At 40.1% G+C, this 14,541-nt stretch overlaps 1 protein-coding gene across 1 annotated transcript in view; it reads right to left on the reverse strand.

Moving 5' to 3' along the window:
- Positions 1-13,473: 13,473 nt before the first annotated feature.
- NEK7 (NIMA related kinase 7) overlaps positions 13,474-14,541 on the reverse strand; it is a 93,149-nt gene continuing 92,081 nt past the window's right edge. The window contains exon 12 of the mRNA XM_075038878.1: positions 13,474-13,997. The gene's annotated coding sequence lies outside the window, so the exon portion shown is untranslated. The remainder of the gene's footprint in view (positions 13,998-14,541) is intronic.

The following is a 14,541-nucleotide window of genomic DNA, read 5'->3' on the forward strand; positions in this document are numbered from 1 at the left end:
TTTCAGGTCAGAGCAGCCTGTTGTTGCCACTTGAGAGATGCTAAATGGAGTGGACAGAAACTCATATTGAGCAAAGCCCATATGCAGAACAACCACTTGTCCTCCTGGCCTAGGGACCCGACATGCTATGGATGTGTAAAATGCAATAATGGCACCCTTAAAGAGCCTCAAAGGCCATTCTTCCAAAGCAAGCGTAAGGCACACTGAGAAATGAGTACTCACTATACCTATTTTAACAAGCAAAAGATATCAGACTTGGCCCTGTCAGTCCTGAATCTTTTTGAAGCACTTGGAGCTTCATTTTTCTGCTATATCTCAATAAAGTCAAACTTCCAGAATTAACCCCTAAATTTGCATGGCAATGAAATGCAGGAAAAGACTTACGTTTATCAATATAACTTAGGAAAGGTAAGATGATATAATAGAGAATCAATTACTGTTGAAAGTAAACCAGAAGGGCTAAATAAAAGGACTCCACCTGCTTTTAATTTGAACCCACAACACAAGGGAGAAGTTAAAACTCAAATAGGTACATACGTTCCTTTGAAAGGCTAGGTCTGTGCCTGAACAAAAGAAAGAGGCTTTTCACTTACCTCCTGTGGTATCAAAGAGCCCATTAAAAACCAATAAAATATTATGAAGCCTTTTCCCTTTGTGAAAAAGTGCAATTAATATCCTTCAGCAGATGATTATTGATTTTTATAAAGCAATTTACAGGCTTCTAAAGTCATGATTATTCAACCCTCTGGGTGCCAGAAAGGAAGAGTTTTCAGAAGTAGGAATCGTATTCTCAATTCCACATCAGCACAGCCAGAATTTACAGACTTCTGATTATAATTTTTTTTTTGCCCCCAGGATATTTTTGTTGTTGTTGATGTTGCAGTGCTCCAGCACAGGATTAACCCTTTTATTCCCTCCCACCTGAGACAGATTTTTTTCGTGACCTGTTCTTGAAGTATATTGCCTGTCAGGTATTCATCCACTACTCACGGCTGGCGGGTTCGATGCTCAGCAGAGTAGACTTCATGTCAGAAAATCAGCAGCTGCTCATATATCACACTGGTCATTAGTAGAGGATCATTCTGGACCTTTGCCCACAGCACCTTGCTATGGCAAGAGAAAGGCTATAAAACCCTAGGCCCTGTCAGCTGTTGTCATTTAGGTGAGAATTTATCAGGTCTCAGAGTGCCCTCTGACTGGATTATTATGAATAATGAATGAAGCTTTATGCCACACTGAGGCATTAATAAGACTGGGATGACTGGGAGAAATTCAGTACAACATCATAGCAGTAACTTTCTGCGAGCTAGTACACAGCTGGTGGGCTCACTGGATTTAGATTATGTTAGATACTGCAACTGAAATGAGGAGCTCATTTAATTATTAAGCAAGTAGCATGATGCTTTTGGTTTAGCCTATGGGTGGTATTACTGACCTACTCGTGGAAAGCTTGCAACAAAAGGCTTTCTACCCTCTAACCAAACTAATTTTCTGCTCTTGAGAAGCTGAATTGGTGAACCCTCCCCAAACCAAAACCAGTGAATGTTAATCTTCATATTTACTTTTAATCCATCTTAAAAAAAAAGGATATGTAAGAGCAGCCAGTTAACAATAACTCCCTAAAATCTCCTAGCACAGAAGTCGTCTAACCTGTTGGTGATTCTCTAGGGATATTAGTCAGGAATACTGATTTTCTTCCCTATTTTTTCCTCAGTTCATTCAATATGTATCCCTACAGCGCGCAAATGAGAAACAGAGAAGGAAGGAGACAAAAAGGCAGCCACTGACCTAACTGGGGCAGGGGCGGCAGGGAAGCGAGAACAACAAAAAAAGCAGATGCACAGCAGAGACTATTGGCAATAATCAACCTCCTGGTGTGGCTGTTCCAGCTGCACTCCAGAGGACCAAGCCCACAGAGCTGACAAGCACTCGAGGCTGTCATTTATCTCAGTACCAGCTTCACTAGGAAAATTATTTTATAGGGTTGGACACAATTTTACAGACTTTTTAATATCTTAGGTGCATAATATCATTAAAACCTTAGGTTCTTACTATCTCATATTATCATGTCCTCAGCAAAACCAAAAACTGCATGGTCTCTTTCAATAAACACCTTCTCTCTGCACTAATTTTTTTTTTTATTTTTTCACCTTTAATTTGGCATGCAGTCTCTAGCAAATCCTTGCTAATATTAGGCCAGATCTTAGTTCTTCCAAATGGCCCTTATAAGGAGGCAGCGAAGCAGGACCCCGCCTGATGAGCACCAACTGGAGGCACCATGTCTCAGAAACACAACTTACTTTCTCAGATAGAAACATATAATTCACAAAGAATATTTCAACTTATTACTCATGTGAGGGCAGGCAGCACTAGGACTTAGCCTAACTCACACATCAACCTCTCAATTAATTGTTTTTACAGCAGAGCCACTGATACCCAGCCAAATTATGAACAGAGAGAAACCTTATGTTTTTAAAAGGGAATATGCCTTTTTGGCACAGGCTGGCATAGGAGACACCCATTTGAAAAGGTTCAGTTTTCAGCATACAGTCAGAACTGGAAAGCAGAATAGTGTCGTGAACCACAGCTAATGGCAGACCGAAGGCAAAATACTGATTTGGTGGGCAGCTTTTGAGACCCAGCCCCTGCCACCAGGAACAAACTTGGGCATGCGTTCACGGTGTGGCCAGAATTTTACAAGCAATCAAGTCAGAGAGGTTTCAGAAAATTTTCTCTAAAATATTAATCAAATTATCAGCTTGGATACAACATTAATGTTATAAGTTTTTAAATATAGTCATAAAGTAGCAGCCTTCAAATCAATATTAAGTAAATTAAAAGGCCTTGACTTGTCCCAACTCAGTTTCTGGTTTTTGGTCCTAATTGTTTGGACCTGACTCTCAGATAGGACTCATTTTCCAGTACAATATTCAAGATCTTTGATTATTTAAGAAAAATCTGACCAGGAAAAAGAGAGAAATATAACCCCCATAGAAAACTCCAAACTTTTTTGAACAACACATAAGAGAAGTTCCCAGGACAGCAAATTTCATTGTAATAAAGGAAACCAGTACAACCTCTGATTTGCAGCGACAATATGGCCCTTTTTCAATACTTGGCTACTTTTTTGGGAAAAGGAAATGATAAAGATGATGACAATCCCTTCATTCCTTTAGTACGTAGAAATAATGTAAAATATTTCATTTTCATTATTATAATGCTAGAGACCTCTAATTAAAGCAAAACTTAGTATAATCTGGAACTCTGAAACCACACTGTACAACTCCTACTGAAATAAAAAGATTCCTCTAGATTTTTCCTTTCACTGAATTTAAAATATTTATCATTAATATCACTCACTGTACATTTTGTGGATAATATTATCTTCATATTTTTACTGCTTTGATCTAGAATGCCTCATATTTGCATCCTGCCACTTTTGTTATGTATAGGGAATTTAAAGATGACAGTGTAGTCATGTATGGTTTTTTAACTTGCAGATCTTTTCATGTATCAGTCTTTCTCACAATGAGTCAAGAATGTGAATAATCTATGCTTGATTTCACATTGGTGAAAAAAGCTTTGAAAAGCTGTTTAGAAAGCTAGGAAACAGAAAACTGAGTTTTCTCTCTTTTTATTTAATAACCTTTATGACTTTAGATAGTTTTCATGATAGTAAGAAATTTTGTATGTTCACAGCATTTCTTTTCCAAGAACCTCCTCTGTTGCTAAAAATAGACACAGTCCTGTTTTGGATGAACATCAGCAAGAGTGGGAGTAAAACACAGAGTCCCATAGTTAATTGAAGCATGATGGCTATGGGCTTGGGGGTTTTTGTTAGTTTTTTTTAAGGGGTCTGCAGGAATTTTGGTGACAACAGGAACTGGGTGTTCACCTCACTTTAGTTTCCTATCTGTGTCCCATAACCCTGCTGAGGCTAAGCCCTGTTTCTAATGCTGATGGTTGATAACATCTTGTTTCGGTAGATGTCTACGGAGGGTTTTCCCCCTGTTCCCCATTACTGCCTTCTCTGATGGAGCTTCCCCACATGGGAGTTTGGGGACAGCAGGTGCTGCTTAGCCCATTTTGGACACAGTATCCAGGCCGCCACCCCATGGGAGGGGTGCCTGACGAGTACTACAGGACTAATCATAGCCCCGTGATGCTCTGTACAGATAACATGAGAACTAACACAGTATCCCCTATACCCCTCCTCCCACTGCACCTCCTTCTGCCTCCCTTGGCTCACAATCCATCCTGCCTTCCTAACATTCAATTTGTACTCTGCAACAAATTATATATACGTAATTATTTCCACTAAAATATTTAGAGGCCAGGCCTGCAAAAGCCCTGGGCACTAGCACTGCCCGCCCAGTGCAAGGACTGTTTTGCAGGGGCAGATGCGGGAGCTCGCTTCACTGAGGGGACAGGCATGGGTTGGGACACCAACAATACATGCTGCTTTTCTGACTTGTTAAAAGACAAAAAGAAAAGTGGCACTTTGGATACCAAGCATTTGCTTAGACCATATTTATAAATGAGGTTACTTATCTTTAAAAGACATCATCCTTTAAATGGTGGTATAGGGCTAAGAGAAACCCACCCAGCCTTGGCAGTGTGAATCCTCCCCATGTCATAAGCAATGTGTTTGTAGAACTGGCAAGAGGTTAATTTGGGTTTCTTCTGTGTTTTTTAAATAACCATTTGATATTTCAGTAACATTGTCAGCGACACCTAAAATGTGAGTAATCAATGAAATAGAACTACACTTTTTTTTTTTTCCTTTTTTTCTTTTTAAAGTTGCTGCTCTGTGGTAGGTGACGGTTTACCCGTGCAGTTACTCCTGAGTGATCGTTACGTTTCAAGCTGTTCTCATGTTTAATAAATGATTACCACAATTCACTGGAAAATGATATTCAGAGGCAAACCTGCTCTGGGAGTCTCAATGTCCAGGATTTACACAAAGCAAAACACAGGGATTCTTGAGAAAAGAAGGGAAAAAAGTCTGTAATTTGTGAATAATGGCTAGAAATACAGCTTTAGAGGTACTGGAATGATTTTTTAATTCAGTTGCATTTTAACTACTGAAAATAACTAAACACATACACAAAAGTTAAAGTTGCCTCCTCTGTGCAATGCTGAATTTTCACATGGGAAACAACTCACCTTTTTTCTGGTGTGCCATTATAACAGAGCCAGTACCTCTGAAAAAAACCCCTCTCAACAGAAACCCCGTAGATCAGAGTTCATGCTCACAGAAAAAGCATGTCATACAAACACAGTAGGACCCCTCCATTTATTTGAGCCACCCAAGATTTTAGGCTGTGCCTGTGACCACCAGGGACAGCAGATATGGCCACACATCCACCATTCTTTTTGAAGAAAGTATCCGCTAGTGAAACTGTGACAAATTCAGGAAACAAACCTTCCCCCTCACCCCCCATTGCTCCACACAAAACCTCCAGTATGTTATGGCAGAGGCACTGCAGTTTCCCGCTCACCCCAGGGCTAGTTTTTGTTGTCTGTAGAGTTCTGCATCGTTCCACACAAGCTCTATGGGTCTCCTTCCCTAATCTGGGCCAAAAGAAGTAATAGAGATCAAGTCCAGTTGAGTTTCCCATTGTGTGTGTCTTTCAAGTCTTTACAGCAGAAAGCATAATTACAAACTCTTATCCCAGAAGGAAAACGTACAAATCCCTATAGCTCCACTGTAGAAGAGCTAAAAATCTGCATTTATTTTATTTTTTGACCATTTGGAACTTTAATCTATCTTCTCCTGCTTGCTGGAGCTACTTCCCTTTTTTTAGTACTTCAGATTTTGGTTAAGGTGAATTTCCATGAGCTCTGTTGTTGGGCACACACTCCAGTCTTTGCTTTGGATGAAAGCTACAGGCAGGCACACTCACATCTCTCATTTTCAAATGAGACTGTTCATGCAGGGAGACAACACTACATGTTTTAATTTTTAGGCTGCATAACTAGCAACATTGGTCTAATAACCTTTTAATCATAATTGAGCTAATGGACATATCTAAGAACACAAACACTGCCTAACTAGCTTTATTTTATTATCAGCAATAATGAGTAGCAACCCATTCGTTTTAGAAGTCGAGGTATACACTGCAGAGTTAATAAGAGCCCAGAGTCAATTAAAATAACAACAATTAGGACATTTTATTGATTTTTCAGCTTCCTCCAACTTCCTTTTATCTGTAGCAATTTTGTGTCACATACCACACTAATCTTGTAGCTTCCAAGGAAGATGATCATTCCCATTTAAAAACTGTATTTACTTGACTATGATTGAGCAACCCATGCTGCTTTAAAAATCTTTAGTTTACTATTATATATGTGTAATATATACCATTTATTCTATTTTGTAAAGCTTAAAACCATTTTTCAAGCTTAAAATTTCTTAAAACTGAGATTAGGAGAGTCTGGGATAGGTGGAAGTAAAGAATAGTCTTAACCAGCCCATATTTTGCATGTGCTAATTCAAGGTTCTCTTCCGGAGAAGAACTTTTTTTTCCTAAATTTATTTCCAACTACTTTTGTTTTCCTTGAGGGACCTTTGAAACACTATATTGCTACTTTTCATGTTTTTTATTTGCCCTCTGGAACAATAAAGGCTCAAAGGTTCATAAATATGCATTCTGTAAATGTATTATGCTGACAAAGTGTTGCTCAGATAGCTGCTCTTGCCTTTAGGGAATGAATAAGTTTACAGCATGCTTAAACAACAGTGTAAGGGGAAAGAGAGAGAGGGAGAGAGCTGTGTCAGCGTGTGGGCTGAAAATGGAACAAAAGAGTTATCCTGAATGCATGGAAAAAATAGAAAATAAAGTTAGATAAGACACCACAGCTAGTAACTAGCAATAAGCAGGGGTGGAGATTTGAGGGCGTTACTCACTAGTGATGTGCTTGAGAGGGCATCATACCTTGTTTTCCAGGAAGGCTATACAGCCAAGACATCATAAAGTATCAAACTTCACTTGCTAATTTTGGCACGTGAATCTGGATAATTCTTTTATTCCTCCCAAAACACTCGGTTCCTAGCAGGGTCCTTGTCCCGGTTAATTCTCATCCCATCACACACAGATCTAGTTCTGCTTCACTGGAAGCTTAGGGCTGATGCATGTCAACACATACACTTTTGGCGGGAAGAAAACATTTAGCAATGAAAAATACCATTTAAACACATAGCTCCAAATTGGCATATTAATTAGCGTTGATGTGGCAGTAGGTTTTGACAGATAAGCCTCAGGACCAGTGTACTGGGTTTTCATGGCAAGGTTTTGGTAGCTGGGGGGTTACAGGAGTGGCTTCTGTGAGAAGCTGCTGGAAGCTTCCCCCATGTCTGACAGAGCCAACACCAGCCGGCTCCAAGAGGGACCCGCTGCCGGTCAAGGCCGAGCCAACCAGCAACAGGGGTAGCACCTCTGGGATAACAGATCCAGGTAACAGAAGGGGGGAAAAACCCTGTGCATTTTTGCAGCCAGAGAGAGGAATGAGAATACCTGAGAGAAACAACCCTGCGGACACCAAGGTCAGTGAAGAAGGAAGGGGAGGAGATGCTCCAGGTGCCAGAGCAGAGATTCCCCTGCAGCCCGTGGGGAAGACCATGGTGAGGCAGGCTGTCCCCCTGCAGCCCATGGAGGTCCATGGTGGAGCAGATATCCACCTGCAGCCCACGGAGGACCCCACGCTGGAGCAGGTGGGTTCCCAAAGGAGGCTGTGACCCCATGGGAAGCCTGCGCTGGAGCAGGCTCCTGGCAGGACCTGCGGATCTGTGGAGAGAGGAGCCCACGGAGCAGGTTTTCTGGCAGGACTTGTGACCCCACGGGGGACCCACGCTGGAGCAGTGTGCTCCTGAAGGACTGCACGCCGTGGAAGGGACCCATGCAGGAGCAGTTCGTGAAGAACTGCAGCCCATGGGAAGGATCCACGTTGGAGAAGTTCGTGGAGGGCTGTCTCCCGTGGGAGGGACCCCATGCTGGAGCAGGGGAAGAGACCTTTCCTGGTCTCCTTCACTTCTTTCTTCCATTTTATGGTACATCTCTCTGAGGCCAGGATTAATATCTAAAGCTTCTTGATATTTATTTCCTAATAATTTTTTTCCATTCTCATTTTGTTTCCTCTTCTCAACTGTGAGCAAAAGCACTTTCCATCTGAAGATTTAAAGGATGCTCTTTTAGCCATGTAAACAATTAACAATGCTTGCAAAAGTAAAATATCAACAGACTAAGAAACCCCCTTCAAATAATCTCTGGTATGTTGTGTTATAGTATTCTCAAAAATAACCCTCTAAGTTGAAACCAAGTTAAAAATCTAGTATGAACTACATACCATGAAGAAAAACTACATAGTTTCTAATCTAAAGTTGTTCTCTTCAGAGAAGGCATCTTTGCAAAAACAATCATCAAGCTATGCCTCATCAAAAACTTCTCCAAATGCTGCAAAGAAAGCATTGCAAAATGTATTTCCTGAAAACAGACTCTCAAGATAAGTCTGCTTTGCTGTCTGGTGTTCAGCGAAGCCCCAGACACTGCTTAGGGTAAGTTTGAGTGTTTGAGAACATAGCATCTTCATTTAGTCCTCTGATTATCCCTGATGCTTATTCACAAGGGAGAGCCTGAATTCAGTGTACTCCACATCTCCCAAACTAGAACTTTTTTTTTCTTTTTTTTTTTTTTTTTTTTGAAATGTTGCACATCCACCTCAAAGTCTGGAAAGGTACTTGTGCTAGATACAAAGGACTCAAAGGGAGTGGTGAAGGCTGTCTGAGAGGTTTGCCCCATGAACAAGGATGAAGAGGCAGTCAAATAATCACATCTCTTGTGAAGATGTGAACCAATGTTCCAGCTTTCCCCCTCTCACCCAAAGCTTTCCATGTGAAGCAGCAGGGGTCTAACAGCCTACAAAGCCTCAGTTTTAGCCTGAATGGCTGAAACTCTGACAGGCATGTAAAGTTTGAAACAGAAAAGAAAATACAATTATTTCACTAGTCCTCTCTGTTCTTATAACCCTGCTGCAGGCTGGCACAGCTCTGGCTGCACACAGCCAAATCCCAAATCCTGAGGGGGTTTTTTCCTAATCCGTATCTCAGGTCAGTATATTGCTCCATGTCCACTGACACTTCTGCCATCCCAATTTTGCTTTGCTGAGAAGCACTTCATCTGCTTGATCATAGATATATTTCCATACAGCTCAATTTTCTTAGTTGAAATGATCAAAATGGCAATCTTTGATGTACACTGTGTTCCTACATCTAAAATTGAAACGTTTGCCCAGTTATTTCTCAACCCTTTTCAGGCAGTGACTCTGGATTTAGTGTAAAACAAACTCACAAACAAAAGCCTACTTGCAGAGCACAGAATAAAAAAAGGATTTTCCTTGCTTAAGAGTGGAGCAGCCTCCCCCCTTTCCCACCAATGCAAGATCAGTAAGTTTTCTTAAAAGTTTATCCCCAAGTAATTAAGTGATTAATTTGCAAAAGTAGAGCAGTGCATTCCAGGAATAAATCTGGGGCAAAAGCATTACAAAACTCCCAGTAAATATGCTATTTTCAGAGCAAATCTCAACACCCATTCAACTGGCAAATTAACTTAGTATCTCCTAACTCTTGTGTAACATAACTTTGACCTAAAAGCAGCTGCTGTATTGATGGGACGTCACATAGATGTACCACATCAACATAGCGGGCTTTTTCCTATAAGCCCTGAACTGTGTCAGACATTTATCCTGAGCTCTGTCTGCAGACACAGCCAACATCAGCTGAGCATCTTTGCACGGCTGTATGCAATTTATTGCCCTGAAATGGCACTGATAGCAAATAAGGGAACAAAGTTACATTGTTGGCCGCTAGTCTAATTATGCCCCTTGCTAGTAAAACAAAATTTTCCTGGTATGGATCTGGCTAGGTTTTAAACTGAAATTGTATGCAATAAATCTTTGACAATCAATCGAGGATGAGTGAAGGGGGGATATAATAATCCGACTGCCAGCCAGGTTGTTCCGTCTGCAAGCATTCAATGGCAGAAGAAAGGGAAGAGTCCGAGAACGAAGAGGGAAAAAAGAAATAGGCTCCTGGGCTATTCAAGACAGAGACAGACATACTGCAGGGGTGTCCAACAGAAAGATAACAGATCAAGACAGGGGATACAGATGCACACACGTTCTGCATCTCTCCCATAGATCTAGTTTAATAAAGCACAATTGATGATAATTTTTTTCTTCTCTTTTTTTTATCTATTATTAGGTTTTTCAAGTGTGTAAGTGTTTCTTAATCAAAAGAACAGTTCCATACAGCTCTTGACATCACAGGAGAGCATTTCCAAAGCTATTACTGTATCAAAGTAACATTCTGTGCAGAATCTAAGGTGAACCACTGGAATAATCCTTCTGGGATAGAGATAAAAACCGCTGCATTCAATGTTGCCCAGAAGCATCCAAAGCAATCTATCAAAAAAGCCATAAAAATATTGGGCCACACTTACTTGATGCATGTACTCACCACTACTATTATTTTCCTCCATTTTCTCTTTGTCTGCTTGGCTACTAATCTTACCTTTGTCTGAAAGTTCCTGCTGTATATATGAAAGTACCAGAGCTGATTAGCGAGTCACAGGAGGAAATGACCTCTGATGTGCTTCAAATCCATAAACCTTTTATATAGTTGAATCATATTATGAAAAGCGTTACGGCAAAAATAGCAGCATTATAGCAGCACGAAGGTGAAACTGCCTGATATGAGCAATCCCTTTCATGTGCCCTTAACAGATTTTCACTACGTCAAAGTCAGTTATTAGCAACTTCTCTTCTGCTTATTGAATATGCATTTAATAGTAAACTGTATTTAACTACAGCAGTTTAGTTTGATAATCCATTTCAATAAAAGACTTTGGTCATCCAACCAACCATCAACTTAATTATATGCACTGTACAATACATAGACTTCTCCCTTCACCTGTATGAGTGAAATCCTGGTTTATTTGCAGAAGGGATGGGCAGTTTGGTAGCAGCAGTGGTTAAGTGAACTGAGGGGATGGGGGAAGAGAGGGAGAGAAGGTAAGGAGAAATTACCAAACAGCAAAAGCTCTTCCATCTGACAACAGTAGTTAACTTGCTCCTTGAACTTAACATCTGGTAGCATTTTCATCTTCTGCAAACTTGTAAAACATTATGGTATTTTAGACAGTGGGAGATCATTTCCAAAAGAAATTTTAACAGTACAAAGAGACCACAAAATCCATTTCTTACTGGGCCATAGGGTTTTCTAGTTCTTAACTCATAGCTTACCTCAAGACTACCTCAGATGTTCTCCATTTGCTTATAATTTTTTGAGAGTATTTTTAGCACTAATATTCAGCAGGCATCATATGCATATATGGAAAGATTGTCTCTTACATATCCTCATCATAAAGGGATAAATGTAGGTAGATACACATACGTTTTCCTTAGCTGCCTCATAAGGCCAGTATGGGAACCGGAGAAAACTTCATTGCTACCAAAACACATCTAAAATTAACAACCACAGAGGAAGATGCAGTATTTTCTGGACCTATGGTTCCCACCTTTAAATTCCCAACTGGCAGTGCTGAGGGGCTGTGGGGGGAAAGGAACAGCTTCCCGCCCCCTCTGGAGGGGGCACAGTGGTATGCACACTTGCCTGCTGCTACAGGAGTGAGGTTGGCAGCTGATGGCGTGGGATGCTCTGCCCTCCAGTGCATGCAGAACAGAGCCAAGGAAATGAAGCCAGTCAGAGATTATGACGTCCTAATTCCTTCTTCCCTAACAGCACTGCTAAAGCTATATTGGAAACTGAACTCAGGGTTAAAGGAAGTCAGCAAAGATTCATAGTTTGATATTAAATGAACTTTAAAGAAACTCCAACATTGCCAATATGCGAACAGCATAGTTACTCGGCCACAAAGGCCGAATACACCCATCGTGTGTTGTAGAAACTGTTTGTAATCAAGCTTCACCTTAAAACACAAACAAAAAAAATCCCTTTAAAATAGTTCCTCTCTTACACATACATACGTTGCTGTATGATGGCTGTCCCCAATACGTGGAATTAACACCTGCTCCTTCTGGGAAAGATTATTTTTAAAAAGAAAAATATGTGATTAGGTGAGGATGCCTTGGTGACTACTAAGTAGCTGGAGTGGCAGCGCGCACTGCATTTGCCACTCTTGATAAATTAGCACCATTCCAAAGCATAAAACAATCACACAATCATAAGAAAAATGCAATCCAAACCTGCTGTGACCCAAAATGCAATATTCTTGCCTCAGTCTATGATGAGATAGCATGTAATACACAGCAAACCTGGAATGAATACCAAGCTTTTCTGTAAGTACTACTGTAATTAAGATAGGGTTGAAGTACTTGCAAATACTACAGATTCATTTAGAACTGTCAAGATTGGAGAAAACTGGGAGGAACTGCAAAATTCATTTATCAAAAGGAGACAAACAGCTGATAATTTTTGACTATGGTCAAACACAAGACAATTTACTATAGGAAAAATAATGGAAAGCATAATTTTTTTCCTTCCAAATTAAGTTTGTTCCAAAATTTGTTAAAAATTAGCTGTAGAAGTAGATGTACCTGCAGACAGATCTTCAAAAATATTAAGCTCCTACATCAGATAAAGGAAGTTCCAAAATAAAGGAGCCAGACTGCAGTTTTAGCAAAGCAGATGCCATCTGGGAGACATTGATCCTGATCAACCTCAAGCACCAAACTTAGTGTGCTTAATCCAAAAGTGAGGCAGTCAGGAGAAAAAGTTACACATCACCTTCTGGAGCAACCTTTGTAAAGCTCACAGTCAAAGCCATCCTCAGGAATTTTATCTGTTTACTACACAAAGGATTTTAAGGAAACTCCCCTTCTGAACTGGGCCACTCATTTTTCTCAACATCATAACTGTCTTTTCCTTAATCTGGGAGAGGTTAACAACCTCCTTCACAACTGATGATGGATCCTCTGCTGCAGATCTTAGGAGCATCCAGAAGAGGAGCTATGCAGCTGAGCAGCTCACAGGATGAGAAAGCTGCTTTGGACCTGCGGTGAACTTTCTGAATAAGCTAAATTAGCTATGCTATTACTTTGCAGGATCTACTAAGCTTGCATTTGCCTCTTCACTCATGTTTGCTGCACACATACAGGGGAAGAGCATACTGCATACCTTCAGAGGTAGGTAAAGAAATAACACAGGCTGTTCTTCCAACTATCTCATTCTATTTGCACTGATGTCTTGTGACGGATTTAATAAAGCCTTTGTAGATCTCAAACTTCAGGAAAAACAGATAATCTAAGGTAGAAATTTGCTAAGTATTTGTCACCATGCTGGCCTAGAGGGATCAAAAATTGAGAAACACGTTCATAGACAGCTCCCCCTTAAATCCATGCATGAGCATTTGTGCTTTTGAACAACTTGACGAATTATTGAGGTATGCCTCTGCCTGAAACAAAGTGAATAATCCCGTGTGGTCAAAAAACAAGCAATCACTATGAAATCACAGTGAACTGAGCAGTTCTTTATAGCAAGATATATGCTTATACACTCTGCATTTAGCATAGGCCATAACACTAAAAATCATTATTTATATCTTTACTACTTTCAATGGCGTCTTATTTGCACTACAGAAAGCAAGCAAGAATCTTAAGAGAAGTGAAATTATACACGGAGCTATTTATTACAGGTAAAATGTTTCACATACTCACGGACAATGCCTCAAATATGGTGTAGATAAAATAGCACAAGAAACTGAACCACTCTGGGGACAAGATGGAAGGAGGCATTTACAGGAAAAAATTTCTATCCTATGGAAAATGTCAGGGTTTTCGCCTGCATATTTGAGAGACTCATATATTCTCTTCTTTCCTCCGCCTCACTTGTCTACAAGATGACAAGTGATGCCCAACTACTTTGGCATATCATATTGCATTGTGTCATTCCACCACCTGCCAATGCCAGTGGCCCATCAAGCCTGAGAAATCAAAAGAAGTAATTTGTTAGAAACTGGGGTGGGGGTGGGGGGAACAACAAAAAACCCCAAACAACATATTTTAGCCAAAAATAGACACAGTCATTTTGTATTAGTAAATAGACCATGAAATATTAATCTACAAAAGTAAGGAATCATGAGTAATGTAAGTATCAATCTCATAGGCAGATTCAAAGATTTGAAGGCATTTCAGTATTTGTGTATTGATAGCTATGTAGAAGACAACATCTATCTCAGAACAAACATGATTCTGCAAAACACTGCTGCTCTTTACACTTTCCTTTAAGGCGGCAGATCTTGTGATGAAAGAAAAGCTAAAGAAACTAGAAGTTTTAATTAAAAAAAAAATGTATATGTTATGGAACTATAACCAAACATGCAGTTATCTTTGCTGGCAACAATAAAAGGAAGTGCCATTAAAAAAAAAAAAATTAAAACAAAGTATCACTGCCTGGAACCTCATTGTTCTTAAAGTTTAGTGCTGAATGAAAGAGAAGTATATTTGTTATACAACCACAGAAAAATC

Source organism: Buteo buteo, chromosome 10, assembly GCF_964188355.1.
Source record: "Buteo buteo chromosome 10, bButBut1.hap1.1, whole genome shotgun sequence".
Classification (NCBI taxonomy): domain Eukaryota; kingdom Metazoa; phylum Chordata; class Aves; order Accipitriformes; family Accipitridae; genus Buteo; species Buteo buteo.